Below are 20,928 nucleotides of genomic sequence, written 5' to 3'. Positions count from 1 at the left end.
CCGGTGTGCTGCTTGCCAGCCCAGGGCTGCTCCTCTTTGCAATTTTGTCTTGCCTGCCTCCCAAATTCCTCAGCTCCTGCTGCTGCTCCTCAGCTTGGCAAGAGACTCCAAGTCCAAGTTATCATTGCCAGTGCTCTTGCTGCCGCTGCATCCTGCGTGGTGTCCCCAGCAGGGGAAACGATGCTGGGGCAGCTGCCTGTGGAGCAGCAGCCCTGGAGACAGCATTGTGCGTCTCTGCCAGGACTCCAGCTTGCCAGTGGGAGTGTTCATCTGGGAGGTGGAGAACGGCAGGAATGAGGACGTGGAGGTGTCCATCATGTTCAGCCTGCAGAACGGCCCGGGAGCGAAGGAGGCCGCGAGTGGCGGGCACTGGAACGAGCCCTTCACCTTCCACAAGGATGGCCAGCGCGTTGCTGGGGTCCTGCTGCACCACTGCCCGCCCGTGAACCCCTTCACCCTGGCCATCTCTGCCCGTGAGAAGGTAAAGGGCTGGCCCTGCTGCTGGGGCTCCTGCTGGGGAGCTTGTGCAGCCCTGCTGTGTGCAGGGGAGTTGCCTGCAGGCAGCTGGCAGAGGATGGCGGTGCAAGGGCTTGGGGTTGGCAGCATTCCTCAAGGTTTGCCTGACACCAGGAAAGGGGACATGACTTCTCTGACGGCACCCTCTTTGGGGATGATGTCAGGAGAGGTGCTGAGGCAATGAGTTGAGAGTTGCTGGGCAGCCCATGAGAAGTGAGTGTCATGCCCTGCTGGTGGTACTGGGGAGGGGTGAGCATGAATGTTCTCCTCCAAAGGAGCAGGCCCTGATGATGCTCTTCCTTTGTTTAGGCTGGCACAGGAGTGACCCATGTTGTTGCAGTTTGAATTGCTGCTAGTACAGTCCAGGGTAAAGAAGACCAAAAGCTTTTGCATAATATCCATAGATGTTTTGTTCAGCTGCGCTGTGAGATTTTCTCCCCTCCGACACACACTTCCCCCCAAGGTCCCACTCTCTCCCCCAGGGGCCTCCCAGCTGACCTTGATGTCCAGGCGGTATCAAGGTTAGGCCCAATCAGAGAAAAAGGAGGGAAAGCCTCAGGAGCACCTGTGTTCAGGCATAAGAACAGGGGAAGGAGCCAATAGGGTGTAACTTAGGAGAAGCCCCTCCAGGGCCTCCACAACTCCTGTTTTTTATAGTATTAAGAAAGCTTTTCTGAAAGATCAACTGCGGCGGGTTGTATGCAGCCACCAGGGAAATGTCTGGCTAGCAGAGGGTCAGTGGCCAACACCCAGCTGCATAAACTGCCAGCCCCCTTTGGCGTCTATAGGCCTCGGTCTGGGCTGGCTTGCGGACTGATCCCACTGCAGAAGGGACAAGAAGAAGGAGTACCACACTCACTGGGGGTGAAGGTCGGTTTATTGATGGAACTGGAGTAGCCAACCGAGGAGCACCAACCAGGGAATAGCAAGGAATGGAGGGTGGAACAGGGTCATAAAGGGGGAGGGTGTACAGAGGAGGGGTTTGCAAGGAGCCAGTGTGGAAGGGTAAAGGGAGGAACTTAACATAATTGACATAAGAGGGAAATCAATCGATACAAAGTAAAGGAGGGGCCCCGGGACCACAGCCAATCATAACCCCGAGTATGTGGAAGGTTCTGGCAAGTGGGGAGGAGCAGGCGTGATTGACTGGGCCCAGGGAGGAGGAAACAATATATATACATATATATATATATATGGGTAGGAGAGGGAGGAGAAATTATATAACCAAGAAAACTGACACCCCCAATGGCGGGAGTTGCCATGGGGATAACTTAACTGCCAAGGCTAGACGGGGGGAGGGCAGAACCATTTACATTAAACAGGGGAATACAATACATAAAATGGGGGAGTACTACACAAAATGGGGGATCAATTAAATAAACTAACCGAACCCACTGCAACAATCAACTCAATTAACACAAAATGACAAAAACAATCAAAAGTGTCTATAAGATGCGGTGAGGCGTACCTTGCGGTGAGGCGTATGTGGCCCGAAGGTCAAAGTACTGCTAGCTGGAGGCAAGGGCCAACGCCTCGCTGCAATTCCTGGCCAGCACCCTTCGGGGTGTGATGGCCTCAGGCTGCGCTGGCTGCGGACTGGCTCTCACCGCGGGTAAGACGAGGCAAGGAGCAGGACACTTCTCCTGGGGTTAACGTCGGTTTATTGATGTTACAGGGGATCCAACAGGGAGAAACCAGCTGGGGAAGTGGCCACGAATAGGGGGTGAAACAGGATTATAAAGGAGGGGGGCGCGTACAGGTGGAACTTATAAGAAACCAGTTAGGAAGGGTGAGGGGACGGATTTCACCAAACTGACATTTTAGGGAAACCAATAAATACAAGGTAAGGGAGGGGCCCCGGGACCACAGTCAACCACAAGCCCCAGTGAGACGAAGGTTCTGGAAAACCAGGAGGAGTGGGGGGGTGATTGACTGGGCCCAGGAAGGAGAAACGATTTACTAAAAAGGGGAAAAGGGGGAGGAGAAATTATATAACTTGACAGACACAAACTAAGGGCAGGGGTAACCATAGTAACATAACTGCCAGCAGGGCTATGGCGGGAAAACTGAGGAGGGCAGAACCATTGTACACAGAATAGGAGGGAGCAATACATAAAATGGGGGAATAATACAAAAAACTTAACAACACACTACAACAATAAGACAATTTTCAAAATGCAAACAATTTTGAGTCTCCAGTGTCAAACAGATTTTCTGGAGTGTCTTAGAGTTGGCAGGAGGGATGCGGTGCTTGCTTAGCATGGTTTTTCAGGAAACTGAGTCTGGAAAATGTTTTTTCAGCAGGGGCTGTTTCTCTGACATGTGTGGTGAAGTGGTTGACTGTGATAGACTCTGCATAAGGCAGTGTAGGTGGTGGTGTGCTTGTTGGAAACTCCAAATAGAAATCATTACTTTAAGAAAAAGATGGTTACTTTAGGGAAACTTTCCTTTCTTTCCCTCTTAATCACGCTCCCTCTGGTATTAAGAAGGAACTCTGGGGAAAGGGATTAGTGGAGGGAGGCCATGGGAGAGGGGAAAGGGTGGTAGGAATTTATGGGAACATATGAAAGGGGTAATAGGACCATGGAAAGGAAAAGGGGAAAGTGGGAGGGGGGCAGGGAAGGGTATTAGAAGAAGTGAGACTTATTGGACTGGAAGGTTCTTTCATTATTGATATGGGCTTTTGAATGCAGGACAGCTCGCCTGTGTTCTGTGCTCTTCTTGCTTTTAGGCTGTTGCTGGGGCTTGATAGTTGTAGGTTTTGGTTTCTATTTCCTTGGTAGGTGTGTGGAGGACTTCTATGATGTAGATAATATTTTGCAGGTTTGTAGCCTGTGCATGTTTGCTAACTTGCACTGGAACTCCGCCAGATCCTGTCACATCGGCTGCTTGGGGTCCTTTTCTTCCTTGTATTATATTAAATTCCACAATTTCTTCATCTCCTAGACTGCGGAAGTATTTCCTGGGGTTATTGTTTTCTATAGCAGTTTGGTGAACAAACACATCTCCTTTGTTATCATTCCAGGTTATGAAACCTCATTTGCTTTTTACGTTGAACCATTCTACTGTCCCCAAAACGTTCATGGCAAAAACATTTCTACCTTTGCCAGTGGGTTTTTGTTGGTGTTTCTGGACAGGTTGCTGGTGCTGGCGCGCTGCCCTGCGAAGTGCCTTCCGCTCCTGGCGCTGGTGGCCACCAGCAGGATTGGCCCCCTTCTGGAGGTCTGTCTTAGCTGGTGTCTGCGGGTGCTGCCAGTGTGGGGCTCTCAGAGCAGTGACGGTGGGCAGGGAGCGGCAGTTTCGCTGCCAGGACTGTGGTTCTGAGCCATCCTCCGGCAGGGCTGTCCGCTTGCCCTGTGACAGCGGCGCCTCAGGCTTGCTGGTCTTACTCACCCGCCCTCAGTCTGAAGGACCACTGGACAGAGAGCATCAGCCTGCTCGCTCTGGCCTTGCTGAGCACTGGCAGGGTGGCCCGCGGGCTTTCCATGGGGGGAAGAGCCATGGTGGGGCACAGAGCGGCAGCAGCCCTGTGCGAGGGGCTGCGGCCCTTGCCACCCCTGCTGTGTTTTGTGGTGCTACGGCAACCAAGGTGAACACATCTGTCAGAGGAAGCATGGGGACCAGAGCGTGGAAGGGGAGACCCCACTGTCCCTGCCATGCGGTATCTACCATCTTGGGCAGCAGGAGTACAGACGGGGGAACTCGGGGGAGTCTCTCCCTGCGACAGGGATGGGGATACAGGGGCACAAAGAGGGGAACCTCTCCCATTGTCTTTGGCTGCCTTTCGCAGCTCTTTGATTTCTGGGTAAGGGATCTGCTCCCACCTCATGTTTCCATTCCGATTCTGAATGACGAGAGCAACCACCCAATCAAGGTTCCCTTGCCAGCTCTAAATCCCTGTCCCTGACTGCCTCCTCCTGGATTCGCACTCAGCTGCTGCCCAGCCTGATGTTGTGGATGGGAGTCCAGCAGGTCCTATCCTCCTCGGAGGATGAGAGTGGGCAGGCTAGAATGCAAGGTCTCCGGCTGACCGGTGGGACCCGGCGACTGGGATCCCGGCAGGCCAAGATGGCCGCCTTCTGGTCTAAGACACGCCCACTTCCCGTCCCACTACCGTGGGAACCAGTAGGGACTGGAGACGGGGGGAGCATGGCCTGATGGGCCGGCATCACGCCCCTGGGCAGGGCCCTCTGGGGGAGTACCACCCACTGAAGACCCACCCTGCGGAGGAGCAAAGGGGGTGGAAGGGGCGGGGCCTGATGCACATGATGTCGATGTTCAAGAGAGGGCGGGACCTGATGCAGGGGCGGAACACGATGCAGGGGGAGTGGCTGGTGGAGTGGCGGGAGGACTTGGGAGAGGGGGGAGGGTGCCATCTTGGCCTGCCCTGTGGCCACGTCATTTTGTGAACTCAAACTGGGGAGTAAACCTGAAGGAGGACCTGAACTGGGAGCAGGGGTTTTAGGATCAAGGATAAGGGCAGGATCCAGACTGGGATGGCCAGTCCTAGGCTGGGAGAGGGACTGAGTGTGTCAGGAGGCAGCAGGGAGATGGCAGCAACCTTGTGCCCTTGGGCAGGATCTGTGTCCTGCCTCACTCATAGGGGAAGAGGGTTTAGGATTAGGTGGGGAGGAACATGGGGGACTAGAGCTGGGGACCCCAACTTTTTCCCTTTCCTTTATCAACTTAAAAATTGGATCAAATAAAGCATTGAATTTCCCAACCCTAACATTCCCCTTAACTTGCTCTGAATAAATATATTTCCCCACTTTCCCCCAAAATGAAACAGATAAGGCATCTTCCTGAGAAATCTCGGGAAAATGTTCAAACAGAAAATGAACAAAGGCTTTAACATCCCTTTTTAAAACTAAATGTTCTCCAAAGCAAGGAGGCTTTGAACTTGGAAATAAAACTCCTTCTTGGCATGGGAGAGATTGCTTCCCATTGCCACTAAATCCACTCACGAGGTAAATGGGTTAAAATAAAACAAAATAAACGCGCCTGGGTGGGGGGGTGCCGCTCAGCACTGTTTCACTCATCAAATTTCCAAAGCAGTCCCGGACAAAAGAAAAATGCCTCGGAGTGGCTGGTCGGCTCCCACTGATCCCTTTGCTCCGCTGTTGCTCCCCCGGAGCTGTAGGCAAGTCAGGAATGAAGCACAGAAGGGTTCTCAGCCAGTTGAGAAGAAGCAGTTCTCATACAATTGAGGCACGGCTTTGCCTGGTGCTGGAGCTGAACGGTGCTTTTTGTCCCTCTGGTGGTGCTCACAGAGCCACAGCGGCAAGGAGACGCTCTTTGGGACGTGGGTGAGAGAAACTGCTCAAGCTCCGCGTTCAGGCGCCAGGTGCGGGTTGGGGGTTCCCTCGCCCGGAACCCCGTTCTGTGTGGGTGAGGGCAGATCACTCCCTAACGGGTCCCGCTGGAGCGTCTCCGCCTCTTCTACGCACGCACAGTCCCGGATGTATAAAAGACAGCACGACCAGAGGGAAGGAGGACTCGAGTCACCAGTGCTGGTCCAACTGGGTTTAATAGCAGAAGGGAAGGAAAGCAGGGTACAGCGACAGTTGAAGGGAGCCACTGTCAAGGTGAGCTCAAGCCTCGAACCAGGGTGGGACCGGGGTTTATAAAGGGGAAAGGGTAGGCAGGGTCGGGGTACAATTCAACCACTGGGGAAAGGGCTCGGGGAGGAGACAAGATGGGATGATCGGGGTTTCACCTATAGGAAAGTGGGGAGAGGGTGTTCTTGGGGCGAGGTCCAATGAGGGAGAGGGGAACAGGGAACTTTCCTGAAGGGAGGGAATGGGTTACAAATGATTGATGTTCCAGTTGTCCCAAGGTGCTCCCACCCTGTCCTCCCTGTCCCCTCCTCCCACATCTGATTATTTTTACGTCTTCAATCACTGAGGCTCTAAATTGTTTCCCTTCAGTCTTTAATACCTCACAAAATTTCCTACCAATTACTATACTTTCTGGATAGTCTGTTGAGACAGGACTTATCTTTGTCAACCAAAAATTCAAATTCTTTGTTTAGGGGTCCCACTTCAAAGTTTACCAAGGGCTCCTCTAGATGTTGCATCAGGTCCCCTAAAGTGTAAAGCTTTTGACACTCTTAATTGTCACTTCTAAGAACCTTCTCTAAGGCTTCTTGCTCCCTGGCTTTTGCCTCATCAAGGCAGAGCTTTTTACAAACCCTCCTAACGTGTCCAGTTTCTCTACAATAATTCACTCAAAGGGACTTGAGGTCACTCCATCTCTCCTGTACCTGATGGTACTGGCCTATCCTTGCCTTCTCCTGGTGGTGGACCCCCCTATTCTGGCTCGTGGCATAGAGTTACTTGCCCCCACACTTTCTCTAGCTACCACAACCATGATCTTAGCTTTGGCCTTTGCTCTTTCTTCTTCTCTCCTTAAATACACTTTCAATGCTTCTCTTAATAACTCATTAAAGTCCTTCTCTTGCCAAATGTTCAATCTTTTCCAGTTTTCTCCATATGTCAGGCCAAGATTTGGTAACAAATTGGACCTTTAGTAACACTTGACCTTCTGGGGTGTCTGGGTCTATTTTGGAGTACAGTTGGAAGTTCCGCTTTAGGCGATTAAGCCAAGTAGCAGGAGATTCATCCTTTTCTTGTGTACCTTTGAATACCAATTTGGGTGTTAGTTCCTTTGGGAACTGACTCTTTGATCCCCCAAATTATCAAAGACCTATATTCTATCATGGCCTTCCTCCCTTCCTCCTGATTAGGGTTTTCATTGGGATCTGTTAGTGGCAATTTCTGTTCACCTGATGACACCTGGGGTCCCGGATGGTTAGCTTTCTTCCAGATTCTTATGCTAGCAGCTCTAATCATCTGGACCTCTTCTGGGGACAATAATATATTTAAAATAGATTTAATCTTCCCCCAGGTATAGATATTTGGACCTAAGAATTGATTCACTTGATTGGCCATGCCCACTGTGTCCTCAGCTAAATGCCCTAACTCTTTCTTGAATCCTCTCACCTCAGAAGCAGTTAGAGGAGCATTCACAAAGCAAACACCTCCTGCTACTCCTCCCATAGGAACTCCTCTGAGGGGAAAAAGTCTCTCTACTTTGGAAGTCCTGGATTAGGTACCACAGTATAGCCCATCCTCAGACACAAAACTACTCATTTGAGGGGTATTCGCATTACCCTGGACTTTCTGTAGGTCAACAGCTGTATTTGCTGATAAAAGTTCACCAGGTAAGGAGACATTTATGTCCAAACTAGGAGCAGGTAAAGGGACAGCAATAAAAGAGGGAGAGGAGCCTGGGTGCATGATAATTTGAGCTGGAGAAGGGGTGGAGAGTAACAGGTGGAGTAGGCACTTATGGGGGTGCAGAAGCAACTGGAGGAGCCAAAGGGGGTGGTGAGGGAATGGCTACCAGGGGATATACTGGGTCTACCACAGAGGAAGCTAAAGAAGTAGAAGAAGGAATTAGAGGGGGTGGTAATTGGGTGGCAGCCGGGGAAAAAGCTGGATCTGCCATTTGAGGTGCCCGAGAAAGAGGATTATAAGGTGGAGGAGCATCAGGAGGCAAATAGTCTAGGGAGTCCCACCTTTTACTACTCTCTCTGACTCTAGCATCCCCTCCTTCATTCCTCTGCACATTATAAAATTCGCACACCTTCATTTCCAATAGCACTCTTTAACCATAAAGCTGCCTATAATAGTTGCTCGGGATCGGTATCTCTTCGAGCTGTCAGATAGTGACTCAATTGCTGACACATCCACTTATCCTTTGTCCCACACCCCGACCATCCTCCTTGCACATCTAACTCTGGCCAGACTTCTACACAGTAGTGAATCATCTTAACCTCATCTAATCTCTCTGCGGCCTCTATAGAATCCCATCTCTCTGGCAGTTCACCTAAGGGACTGTGGGGAGGTGTATTTCTCAATCTCTTGCCTCTCTTTTTACTATCATATCCTCCCATTTTTTCAGGTCTCAACAGAAAAAAACCCACAAAGGTGCCTTTACTGAAAAAAAAAAAATGCTGACAGGAAATCTCAAGAAAAAATCCTTTTTGAGGAGTTCCAGCCTTGTCACCACACTTCAGATTTGCCTGACCCCTCAGGATTTAACGCAAAATCCACTGCCTGATCTCTTAATTGCCTAACTTCCCCAAATGCTAGGACTTACCTACCAGGACTTAAAAACATGAGACCCTAGCCTCCTCCACTGGGATTTGTGCCTGACTGCCTTGGTCAGGAAAAACAGCTGCCTGATTTCTAGTTTGCCTAACTTCCCAAATGCTGGGATTACTTATCAAGACTTAAAAATGAACACGGCCTCCTTTGCTGGGATTCGTGCCTGACCCCTTAGTCAGGACTTAATTTGCCTGCAGGACTTGTGAGCTTGCCCAAATGCTTCTCGGGACTTGCAATCTGCCTGACTTCCCTCTGTCAGGACTTTTGGAGCGCGTGCCACTCATACACTATTTCCTCCACACACCTGGAGGGGGGCCATCTTTACCCTTTAAGAGGCGACTCACTCATGCTGATTCCAATCGCTTCCCCCCATTCCCAGTCGGCCCCCTCGCAGGGGTTCGGAACCACGGTACAACAGGGTCCGCTCTCATTCCAAGGATCTGAGCTGCCGGCTCTCGTCTCACTCACACACACTCGCTCGTCTCCTACTCCTGCCACCGGATACTCTCACCACCGGATGCTCCTCCGCATCACTGGTCCCAAGCTGATCTTCTCTGGTCCTGATAGCCAACTGTCCTGGAGGTCCAAGATGGCCAGTCCTGATGTCCTCTTCTGGCGTGGCTATCCCGGACGAGCTCCCAGCTGAAATAAACAGGGCAGTATTGGAATATTAATCCCAATATAACCAGTTAGATTGTGCCTGGGACAGTGTGACCCTCGCTGCTGAGCCAAAGGCAGCTTCTGTGGTGTTTTACCCCAGAGATACCTTGGCTGCTGGAGATTGCAGTGGGGCACTGGTGCAAGTCCAGGCTTGTCAGGGACTCCATTTACCTCAGGAGAGAGAGCTTCTGGCGATGGTGAAGAGAAGAAAGGAGAGGATTCTGCTGGAGGGTTGCCAGATGTTTATTCCATGATTACAGAGGTCTGAACCGGGGCAACTGCTGCTAACAGAAAATACCGGCTGCATGGTCTCGTTAACCTTTTAAGCTCCGGGACAGGGGAAGGGGAGGGGACAGGTGAGCTACCAACCAGGTGAAAGGGGCAGGGTCTCAAGGGACTAGGGACACCTATACAGGCCAATGTCCCCCAGCCTGAGGAGCATCCTTTGAAATCAACGAACCACACGACCCCTTGCTGGTATGTTAGCCTGATTGACAGGGCACACTCAGCAAGGGGCGAGGGGGAAGGGAGAAGGGATAGGCACACCTGGGAAGGGACCCGGAAGTTTAAAACAGGACATTGCAACACACCACAACATCTCCCCCTAGTTTTGTTTAAAAAGAAGAGGACTGTGTTTATGGTGCAGAATGATTGCCAAACCATGGTTGGCAAATCGGTTCTTCTTCTACAGGAGGGTCAGTGTTTTCCACTGAGGCCTCCAGGTCATCCACTGGAGCACTGAGGGCTTCCAAATGGTAGACCTCAGGAGGGGGAGATGAGCTTGAGATTAACTTGAGAACCATGCGTTTGATTAGTCCAAAAACAATGCTAAAAACTACAATAACTATAACTAAAATAAACAGCACTAAAATTACAGTTTTCAGAATAGATCCCAACAAGCCCGAGAGTCCCCAGCCATTGAAAAGTCCACTCAGCCAGTCGTCAGTTTCTCTCTTGATGTCGCTCACCATAGTTTTCATCTTGTCAATTGTGGCATGGACGTTCTCTGCCTTTGATGACAAGTCGAGACAGCAGAGTCCTTCAAATTCTTCACAGCGATGGTTGTGCAGAAGGAGCAGATAGTCTATGGCTGCCCTATTTTGAATGGTGGCTTGCCTGGTAATTTCCTCATCTGATAAGAGGTCACTCAGGGCAGTAGAAGTGAGGTTTGCCTGTTTTGCAACCCAACATTCCAATCGGCCTAATTCTCCCATAGTTTTTGCTGCCGAGATCCACGGCAGAAGGACTGTAATTGCAGTGGCCTTTAGTCTGGACCAGTGAACAATTTCTGAATTACAGTCAGGGTCTAATTGCCTTAGGTCTCTTTTTTTGATAGCCAATGTATGTGTGTTGTTTTTAGTTTGCCAATGTATTAGATTTGTTCGATTTGGTGTTAACAGGCTCAGCTTGCCAAATGTACATGGACCTCCGAGCAGACGAGGAGGGAGACCTGCCCATGCTCTGTCTCCACATATTAAAAACACACCTTTTGGGAGTTCACGAGGCTTGTAATCACCGCCTGATGAGTGTATAACTAAGACTGAATTTTTACACCAGTTCTTGTCTGTCTAGAGTGGGTTGCTAGGGTTAGGATAGGTGTTTGGTTTAGCTTCATGATATGGTAAGCGGGAATTGAATTTAAAGTGAATGCAAAAGGTTGCATTCATGGAGCCTAAGAGATGGAACTCTTGTGGCTCCCTTTTTGGCACTGGTAACTTTCTCGCCCACTCCTGCCAAAACAGCAAAGGATTGTCAGCAGGGTAACGGCCAGGGGAAGGTGCGAGTAAGTTAACTTCATTTAAAGCACTCCACATTTCATTCAGGAATTCTGAGGATTTAAAAGGAACTCCCACCAGGCAAGTTGACAGGGGGTCAGAGGCGGTCGCGGTGGAGAGGCAAATGTGATCTTGTCCAAGGGCTCTGGCCAGAGTGGTCCATACATTTGCTTTGGGCTGAGGGACTAACCAGGAGATCGCTGGAGAAATGATCGCAAGTAGGACGAGAAACAGGCTCGGTCTCATGGCGTCTCAAGACTGCACACAAACAGCAGGATCTAAATCGGTAAAAGGAAACTTAAGACAAACATATATTACAAACTATTCCAGATAGGAGGCTTAAATGGAATTTCCTCCAGAGAACGCGCGCGGCATTTTCTTCTCCAGGCAGCATGAGCAACCTGGGGTGCTTCTGCAGATTTCTCTGAGACTTTGGGAACATAGGGCTTTACCCATTTGGAAGGAACCCACCTTAAACCAGAGGGGTGGACACACAGGCGTATCCACGTCCCCAAGTAACCAATTTGTAAGGTCCCACCATTTTCCAAGTCTCAGGGTCCTTTACTAAAACCGGAGGTTTTTCTTTTATCAACCTGTGACTGCTCCCCCCAAAGTGGCATAGGATGGGTGGGTTCAGGCTGTCAAAAGAACAATTCAGAAAATTGATTGTGAATAGTGCCCTGGATAACCGGATGTGGGGAGGTTCTACCTTCAGAGCCTGTTGTTGCTGGTCCAGGACCCTTTTAATATCACGGTGAGTTCTTTCTACAATGGCTTGACCTGTAGGAGAGTAGGGGATGCCAGTTTTGTGCTCTACTCCCCATTGCTGCAAGGAAGCTCCCGAATTCCTTGGATTTATAAGTAGGCCCATTATCAGTTTTCAGCTCCTTGGGGATGCCCATGAAAGAAAAAGCCTGTAAGAGGTGCTTAATAGCATCAATAGATGATTCTCCTGTGTGGGCAGAAGCATAGACCGCTCCAGAAAAGGTATCTACACTAACATGAACATATTTCTGCCGTCCAAAAGCCTGTATGTGTGTTACATCTGTTTGCCACAGTTCACAACTGTTCAGTCCCCTTGGGTTTGCTCCCGTACTCACTGTAGGGAGTGCATGTTGTTGAAAATTTGGGCAGGTGGCCACAATCACTTTGGCCTGTTCTCGCGTGATGTTAAACTGGAGAACCAGGCCAGGTGCATTTTGGTGGAAAAGCTGGTGGCTGATTTTTGCCTGTTCAAAAACATTTGGGAGAGTGGCCATCACTGCAGGTGCAGCAAGAGCATCTGCCCTTCTGTTGCCTTCAGCGATAAACCCTGGCAAGTCAGTGTGTGACCTGACATGCATAAAATGGTTGCTCTCGGTGAGTGACTAACTTTACCAGTTTGGAAAGCAATTCAAAAAGTGCGATGTTAGATACATCTTGCAGTATTGCTTGATCTGCTCTGGATACTACTCCTGCCACGTATGCAGAGTCTGTAATCAGATTAAATGGTTCTGAGAACCTTTCAAAAGCCCTAACAACCGCAGCCAATTCAGCAACCTGAGGTGAACCTTCCACCTCAGCAATGTCCGTCTCCCACTGCTGGGTTTGAGGATCCTTCCAAGTCATAACGGACTTGTGGGACCTCCCGGACGCATCTGTAAAGACAGTTAGAGCCCTTTTTAAAGGTCTCCTACTTAGAGCAGTTCTTAATTTTAAAGTAAATTGAACATCTTGTTCAAACAATTTGTGAGCAGGCCGCGCTACTGAAATTTGTCCTGAGTAGGAATCCAGAGCAAACTGCAACACTTCATTTTCTTGAAACAATTGTTCGAGTATTTTCATAGTATTTTGACCTGATTTTAACTCAACTGGAATGTGAATGCACTTAAAATCACATCCTGCTAACTCCCTGATCCGGGTCCTTGCTTTCCGGATCAGTTCTGCTACCAGCTCCTGAGGCTTTGTCAGTCTCTTGGACCTTTTGTGACTGAGGAAAACCCATTCTATGATCAAGAGAGAGTCCCTCTGGTCCCGGTCCTTTTTTGGTGTGTCCTTTGACTTAGGTGTTTGTTTTTCCTCCCACTGGAAAATAATTCCATGGAGATGTGGCAACTTACCTAGGATGATAAATTTGAATGGCAGGTCAGGCCGGCATCGGTGGGCCTGTCTTGTGGACTTTGCAATCTGAACCTTTTCTAGAGCTTTCCGTGCCTCTGGGGTAATAGACCTAGGAGCACCTGGGTCCTCTCCCCCTTTTAATAAATTGAAAAGAGGGGCAAGGTCTTCATTAGTCAGACCAAGCCATGGTCTTACCCAGTTCAAAGACCCACACAACTTGTGGACATCCGCAAGGGTCTTGATCCTTGGATTGATTTCTAGTTTTTGAGGAACAATGGTCCTATTTCCAATTTCTAAGCCCAAATACTTCCAAGGTGGCATCTTTTGAATTTTCTTTTCCTGGAGCTCGAACCCTGCAACAATCAATGCATCGATCGTTAGGTCAAGCGCATGTGTGAGTAAATCATCATTGGGGGCACACACAAGGATATCATCCATATAATGATAGATGATGGCCTTCTCTGCGGCTGCACGCACTGGGGAAAGCAGGGAAGAGACATACCACTGGCAGATAGCTGGAGATACCTTTAATCCCTGAGGAAGAACGGTCCAATGGTACCTTTTCATAGGAGCTTCTAAATTGATAGAAGGGACTGAGAATGCCAAACGCGGTGCATCGTCAGGGTGCAATGGGATTTGGAAAAAACAATCTTTAATATCAATAACAGCTAATTTCCAATCTTGGGGAAGCATTGTTGGGGATGGCATACCAGGTTGGGTATGGGGAGAATACCCAACCTGGTATGCCATATGGGGAGAACCCATATCTTCAATTACATTATTAATTTGTCAGAGGTCACAGAGGAGTCGCCACCTCTTTTTGTCAGCTTTTTGGATGACAAACACTGGAGAGTTCCATGGGGACATGGTCTCCACAATGTGGCCCTTTCTTTGTTGCTCTTGTACTAGTTCCTCAAGCACCTTTATTTTGTGTTTACTGAGTGGCCACTGTTTCACATCAACTGGTTCGTCTGTTTTCCACTTCAGTTTTTGGGTGGGGCGCTGTTGTTCAATGACTGCTGCACAAAAATGCTGTGGAGAGTCTGGAATATCAATTGTGACACCCCACTGGGCCATTAAATCTCTCACTAACAAAGGTTCTGAATAATCTAACACAAATGGACGGATATTTGCCAATTGTCCGTTTGGACCCTCGAATTGAATAATGCTTTTGGATTGTTTTACCAATTGCAGACCTCCTACACCTCGAAGGTGACCAGCAACATTTTGTAAAGGCCAGTGTGCTGGCCAGTCTTGTACTGGAATCACTGTGCAGTCTGCACCTGTGTCTACAAGCATCTCAATGCGTTTAGACTCCCCACCCCCACTGACATTGCACCACAATTTGGGTTTATCTGTCCCAATAACTTGGACCCGGGCGACTGTGGGCCCTTGTTTTTCGATATTTTCCGGTAAAGATGGCACAGGGATAGCTTGAGCAACAATTTGTCCCTTGGGAAGAAACAGGGGTGGGTGGAAACAGTGCAGGCTGAGAACAAATTGCTTGGGATCTGACGTTGTCATTCCCGGAGCAATTTCGATCTCTTGTGGTGTGTTTTTGTCCCCAGTGACGATGTACTTACAACGAATTTGGTTCCAAGTACCCTTCTGTTCAGGATTTACAGAGACAAAATGCCAGTCAGTGTCCTTCAGGTGGAGTGACTCTGTCAGCTGCAACCTGTAAGGCTCATTGACAGAAGACGCAGTTAATACAGAATCACTTAAATCATAACAAAGGTTATTTTGTTTCACTTTCAACAGTGGACTAGCAGACTTGGTCTTTGAAGCACCTGCTTCACTTACACAAATGTTAATATTATCGCGCTCTTGATTTGTTTTGCTACCCTTATTCTCTTGGCCTGTTCCTTTTATGTCTGCACGCCTGGCAGGCTGGCGCTTTATTCTCAGTTTTTTTGTTGTTGACCCCTAGGGAGGGCTTGTAGTTCTCCTCCCCTGCCATTTCTAAATTCATCAATTCCCTTTTCAGGGGGCACTGGTTACTCCAGTGTCCTAGGTTATTACAAAGCAGGCATGTTTTAGTGGGCTCAACCATTGCTGGTCTCCGCTGCTGCCCAGGGTACTGCTGTGCTGAGGGAAAAGGCGCAGGGCTGGCAACAGCGACACGCTGGGGTGGTCTTGGCAGAAGCCTTGGTCTGGTATCTTCAGCCACAGTCATCAGAGGCACTTTCCTGTTACAGACTAGAAGCATATCTTTTAATGTAGGGGAAGGTTCCATAGGAAGGCTCAGGATTGCCGCTCGACACTGTTCATTTGCATTTGTAAACGCTATTTCTTCTAAAATTGCTTCCCTAGCATTTTCCTTTTTAACCTGTATTTCAATGGCTCTAGTTAGCCTTTCTACAAATTTCAAAAAAGGCTCTGATGGTAGTTGTTTGATTTTACTATAGGGCTCAAAAGGCCCCTCAGGTTGGAGGGAAAAGAATGCTTTTTCAGCTGCTTCTTTTACCTTCTCGAGTGTTTCTGCAGGAATTGCAGCAGCTTGGACTGAGGGAGAAGACCACTGGCCTTCACCACAGAGGTGCTCCATGGTGATAGGGTTACCACTGTTGTCTTTCACTGTGTTTGGATCAGCCTGTAAGCCTGGGAGAGCATCTTTTAGCAGTTGTTTCAATGCTGATTCCCATAATTTGAATTCCGTGGATGTCATGAGACATGAAAAAAGCTGTTTTAAATCATGTGGAATCACAACAGTCCTACTTAATTCAGAATTTAAAAGGCCACGGAAATATGGACTGTGTGGACCATATTCCTTATGAGATTTACAGATCTCTTTAATCAATTGTCGTCCAAAAGAACTCCAATTAGCAGTTGGGGCTGCTCCTCTCTGAGCTGCAGGCTGAAACGTAACAGGAGCTAGTGACAACATGGGACTATGCATTGGGTCTGCTGTCCCCTGCTCTGTATCCCTGGAATCAGAAGCATTGGGATCACAGCTACAGGTTTGGGGACAGGCAGTGGGTGTGTCCCCACCGTGGGAACCCGGGGAGGGGGCAGGGACAGGGAGCCGGCAAGGGGCGGGGAAACCGTGGTAACAAGGGGCGGGGTCAAGGGGCTGGCAGGGGGCGGGGACACCTGGTGACATCACGTCAGCAGCCGCCCCCTGGGAGGAGTAGAGGGGCGGAGCCGAGGGTACTGCAGGAAAGGCGGGGGGAGGGGGGAAGGTGTCACGAGGAACAGGAGGAGAGGGGGATGGGGATGGAATTTTGGAATGCTTAAGAGGATTTTGGGAAGAAGAAGACCAGGTTTGGGAAGATGCCACATGGCATCCACCATTTTGCGGACCCCCTAGGGACTGGGGGCCATTTTGGACATCACTGCTCTCTGGAAAGCTAACACGTGCTCTGGGTTTTAGAGGAGGAGATACAGGGGATTGGGAAAGCCACGCAGCCTGGCTAGGGCTTTGTGAACAAAACAACTCAGGTATTCTTGCACACTCTGGGAGCCAACTTCCCAATGAATTTGCACTCTTTAAAATACCAAGTTTTGGGGAAAGAGGTTTAGGGGTTTTAGAGCTAGGAGGGGGAGGAACAGGGAGAGCAGAGGTACATGGCTTTACATTTGGCTTTTTCTCCATTTCCTTTTGTTTGAGCAATGCTGTTCGAATTTGTAAACTCCAGAACACAAATTTAGCTGAGGGTGATTTGCCAGATTGTCCTAAGGTTATCAATTCATTCCCAACTTTATCCCAGAATTGAATATTGTGGATTTCTTCAGGGGAAATGTTTGGAAACTGCAGAAAAAGCCAGCTTATAAACTGTTTCAATTTTCCTTTAGAGAATTTCACATTACCATTGACTAAAATGCTAACAATATTATAATACACTCCCCTTTGTACAATGCTGAGTTTGGAACCCATGTTAGATGTAAAAAGCAAAGTACTTAATCCCGCCTGACCAAAAACAAAGCTAAAATCAGCTACCAATTTCTAAAAAAAAACCACAGATAGAAAGCGATAGCGAGCAGACAAAAACTTCACAATGCAGCTGTATATACTGCTTTTAAAATTCCCGGGCAGCAGCAGCAGGGCATGCCCTGCCGAGCCGAGGCAGAAACAAAGCCTCTCCCGCTGTGGAATGCAGCCCCCCCGCGGAGCAGAGAGAGCAGCCACTCCACGTGGCAAGCCGAAACCGGGGCCCCCGCGCCGCGTGTGCAGAGAACACTCCCGACCCCGCAGATCCCCCGGCCACGTGGAAAGAGAGCCCCCCCCCCCTCCCCCGCACAGAGAAAGAAAGAGAGTCTCGTAACACGTGTAGGGAGCCGAGCACGCTGCCGAGCCGGGGGGGAAGGGCAGAGAGCGATCCCGCTTCGGCGCGAATTCCAAAAGACAGTGAAACAAGCGGCAGAAAGCTAAAGCTAGAACGCTATGAATTCCCGTCTGTGGGGCTGCGCAGCCAAAAATGCAAAGGCAAAAAGGAACAGAACTCATGGCAGAGTCTGTTTTTGAGCTTCTGCTCTACCGAAAGCTGAGATACTCACGTGAAATGGAAGCTGTAGGTGGCTGGGTCTAGGCAGGCAGGTCTCCACCGGAAAAGGACCTCTCTCTGGGCAAGAAAGGCTACCCCCTTCTTCCTCTGGAAAATCTGCTCACCAAACAGAAGCTGGGCTTTCCAGAGGCGCCGAACAGTCCACGAAACTTCTTCTGGGAGTATTCCCAAAGTCTCTAGCTGAGGGCGATGCAACCAAAGCCCTTCTAGCTGGATGCACGGCTGCCAAAGCTTCTCTGAGGTACTGCGAGTCCATTCTCGGGCTGTGGAGTCGCTTTGCCCACCCAGGGACGCCAATATATTGGAATATTAATCCCAATACAACCAGTTAGATTGTGCCTGGGTCAGTTTGACCCTCGCTGCTGAGCCAAAGATTGCAGCGGGGCACTGGTGCAAGTCCAGGCTTGTCAGGGACTCCATTTACCTCAGGAGAGAGAGCTTCTGGCGATGGTGAAGAGAAGAAAGGAGAGGATTCTGCTGGAGGGTTGCCAGATGTTTATTCCATGATTACAGAGGTCTGAACCGGGGCAACTGCTGCTAACAGAAAATACCGGCTGCATGGTCTCGTTAACCTTTTAAGCTCCGGGACAGGGGAAGGGGAGGGGACAGGTGAGCTACCAACCAGGTGAAAGGGGCAGGGTCTCAAGGGACTAGGGACACCTATACGGGCCAATGTTCCCCAGCCTGAGGAGCATCCTTTGAAATCAACGAACCACACGATCCCTTGCTGGTATGTTAGCCTGATTGACAGGGCACACTCAGCAAGGGGGGAGGGGGAAGGGAGAAGGGATAGGCACACCTGGGAAGGGACCTGGAAGTTTAAAACAGGACATTGCAACACACCGCAACAGGGCAGGAGACCTTTCTTCTTTATAATGCCTTCATTAAAAGTGACCAGCTCGGTTGGGGAGAACTGACAGGTCTGCACTCACGGCGCCACTGCTCCAAGGAATGACTTGGAAGAAGAGGAAGATTGTGGCTTTGTCCACTGGTCTGTGGACTGAGCTGGGGGTTCCGTCCGCATGAGAGCATCAGGAGATTCCCTTGCTTTTTGGTTTCACCTTCGAGGTCCTCTGTCTAGCTGACATTATTTTAGGTTAGGGTGAAGGGTACAAAGAGTCTGGATCTAGAATTAAATCTCTGCTGTAATTGTGGTAAACCCTCCCAAATCACCTTATCAATGTAAAATTAGTCAATATTTAAGTGCTGCCACATCCTTTAGACAGAAACCATTGAGCAGGTCTGAGACTGAGAGCAGAACCAGCTGCAGCTCAGATCCATCAGTAGTTTAGAAAGCAGTGGGCACCGTCCCGAACTTTCTGATTCATTTTAATGGTCTCACTTCTCCTTGTCCATCTCCAGCTTCCATGTAAATTATTCTAGATTGCTTCTAACCCGTTTTTTCCTTCCTATGTTTTACCCCTGCACAAAGCAATCAAGTGAACATTGCCAAGTAGATTTGCTAAGTCCTGTTTTTGCAAACAGATATTAAAACTCCTTTTACCAACATCCATGAGAGGGACTCCTATGTGACATAAAACACTCATTTGTGACAGCCCCAACCCCTCAGGAGTGCACAGGGAACCTGTCCAGGGCAGGGACAGGGAGCTCACAAGGTAGATTTCCAGTCATTTGCAAGATCCTTTGAGTGTAACCTCAGCAGCCACATGGTCTTCAAAACCTCCTTTCCATGCTTATCCACAAAGCACTGGCCCGTGAAAACAGTGATGGTATCTGTGGGGACAGGACAGGAGGTGGAGGGGAGCGTGGCCGAGGTGGCAGGTCAGTGCCTGCCCCAGCACAGGGGACAGTAGACCCCTGCTGCTCCCGGCCTCTGAGCACAAAGGGGATGGGGAAAGCAGCAGGAGGGCTCACAGGGCTGGGGTGTCACACGGACATGGGCAGGCAGTGCAGGCTCCAGCCCCTGCTGCCCCTCCTGCAGCCTGGCACTGGGAGCTGGCAGCAACCGAGGAGCTCCAGGGACAGGGATGGGGGAGCTGCAGGGAGGGAGAGCAGTGGGGACAGTGCAGGGGAAGGCAGGGAATCAGCAAGGACACTGCAGGGAGGGCGGGGGGTGTGTGGGGACACGGCAAGGATCTTAAGTCTAAGTACCTGAAAAGGTCCAATGGACAGTGAAACCAAAGGTGGGCTGGCTCCCATATGGGAGCTGCTGGGACCCCACCAGAGGTGATTCCTTGATCTCTTCTGGGGAAGCTGACACAGCTGTAAAGTACTTGCCAGTGAAGTCACCATTTTTATTTACTTCATAAATGGTCATGTTGGAGCCCAGGTCATTCTGTCATAGCCCAGTCAGCTTACACTGGAGAGGAAAGAATTCAGCACTTGTGCCACAGCACAGCCTGCAGCCACAGCCCCCTGCCCACCCCACCCTGTACATCCCATCCCTGATGGTACCTGCTGTGTAGCCTGGAGACCATGAGCCCCTAGGGCCAGGAAGAGCATGAGGAGCAAGGGAGTTGCTTGCACCATCTCTGCAGCAGGCAGGCAGCTGATGGACCTGGGGATATGTTCCTTGCTGGTCTCTGCTGAGGCTCCTGTTCCCTCTCCTTTTTATTGCTGCCAGATGGGCTGTGGGTGGTGCCTCTGGGCAGGATGTTGTGCAGTCTGGGTGTCCCCAAATGTATCAGCTATCAGAGGGGCTCATGACAGTTGATCTTCCCAGAATGCCTTTGTTCCAAGATAAATGCAGGTGGAGACCCAGGTGACATGGTCCATTATTGTAGTGCCACACTACCCCTCCAGTGTCACTTTCATATTTTTTGAAAAATCCCTTTGCCCAGGATTTTTCTTCTGGGAAGCTGAGAAGCCTTGGAGTAAATGAACCCAATAATTATCTCATTTGCTACTCCTGTGTTTTGTTCCTTTGGAATGTGGTTGGGGATTGTTTACCAACACGGGATCATTTCATTGGGTTTCCGGTGTGAGCTGTTTTGACTAATTGGTCAGTCAGTGCCAAGGTGTGTCGAGACTCTGGAAAGAGTCATGAGTTTTCAATACTATCTCTTTAGCATTCTGTAAATATCCTTTCTGTATTCTTTAATAAAGTTTAGTGTAGTATTCTTTCGTACAATATAGTATCATAAAATAATAAATTAGCCTTCTAAGAACTCGGAGTCAGATTCACCATTCCTTCCTGCCATGAGGGTTGCCACAAATGCAATAAGTAGTGAGCGCGATGTT

General features: G+C 49.6%; 1 pseudogene; it reads right to left on the bottom strand.

The window, feature by feature from the left end:
• The window catches only part of LOC141727174 (avidin-like), a 49,486-nt pseudogene extending 29,124 nt beyond the window's left edge, over window positions 1–20,362 (bottom strand).
• Window positions 20,363–20,928: the final 566 nt, after the last annotated feature.

Source organism: Zonotrichia albicollis, chromosome Z (assembly GCF_047830755.1).
Source record: "Zonotrichia albicollis isolate bZonAlb1 chromosome Z, bZonAlb1.hap1, whole genome shotgun sequence".
Taxonomy (NCBI): domain Eukaryota; kingdom Metazoa; phylum Chordata; class Aves; order Passeriformes; family Passerellidae; genus Zonotrichia; species Zonotrichia albicollis.
Note: the sequence above shows the minus strand (reverse complement) of the source record. Positions and strands in the feature narration are given on the sequence as shown.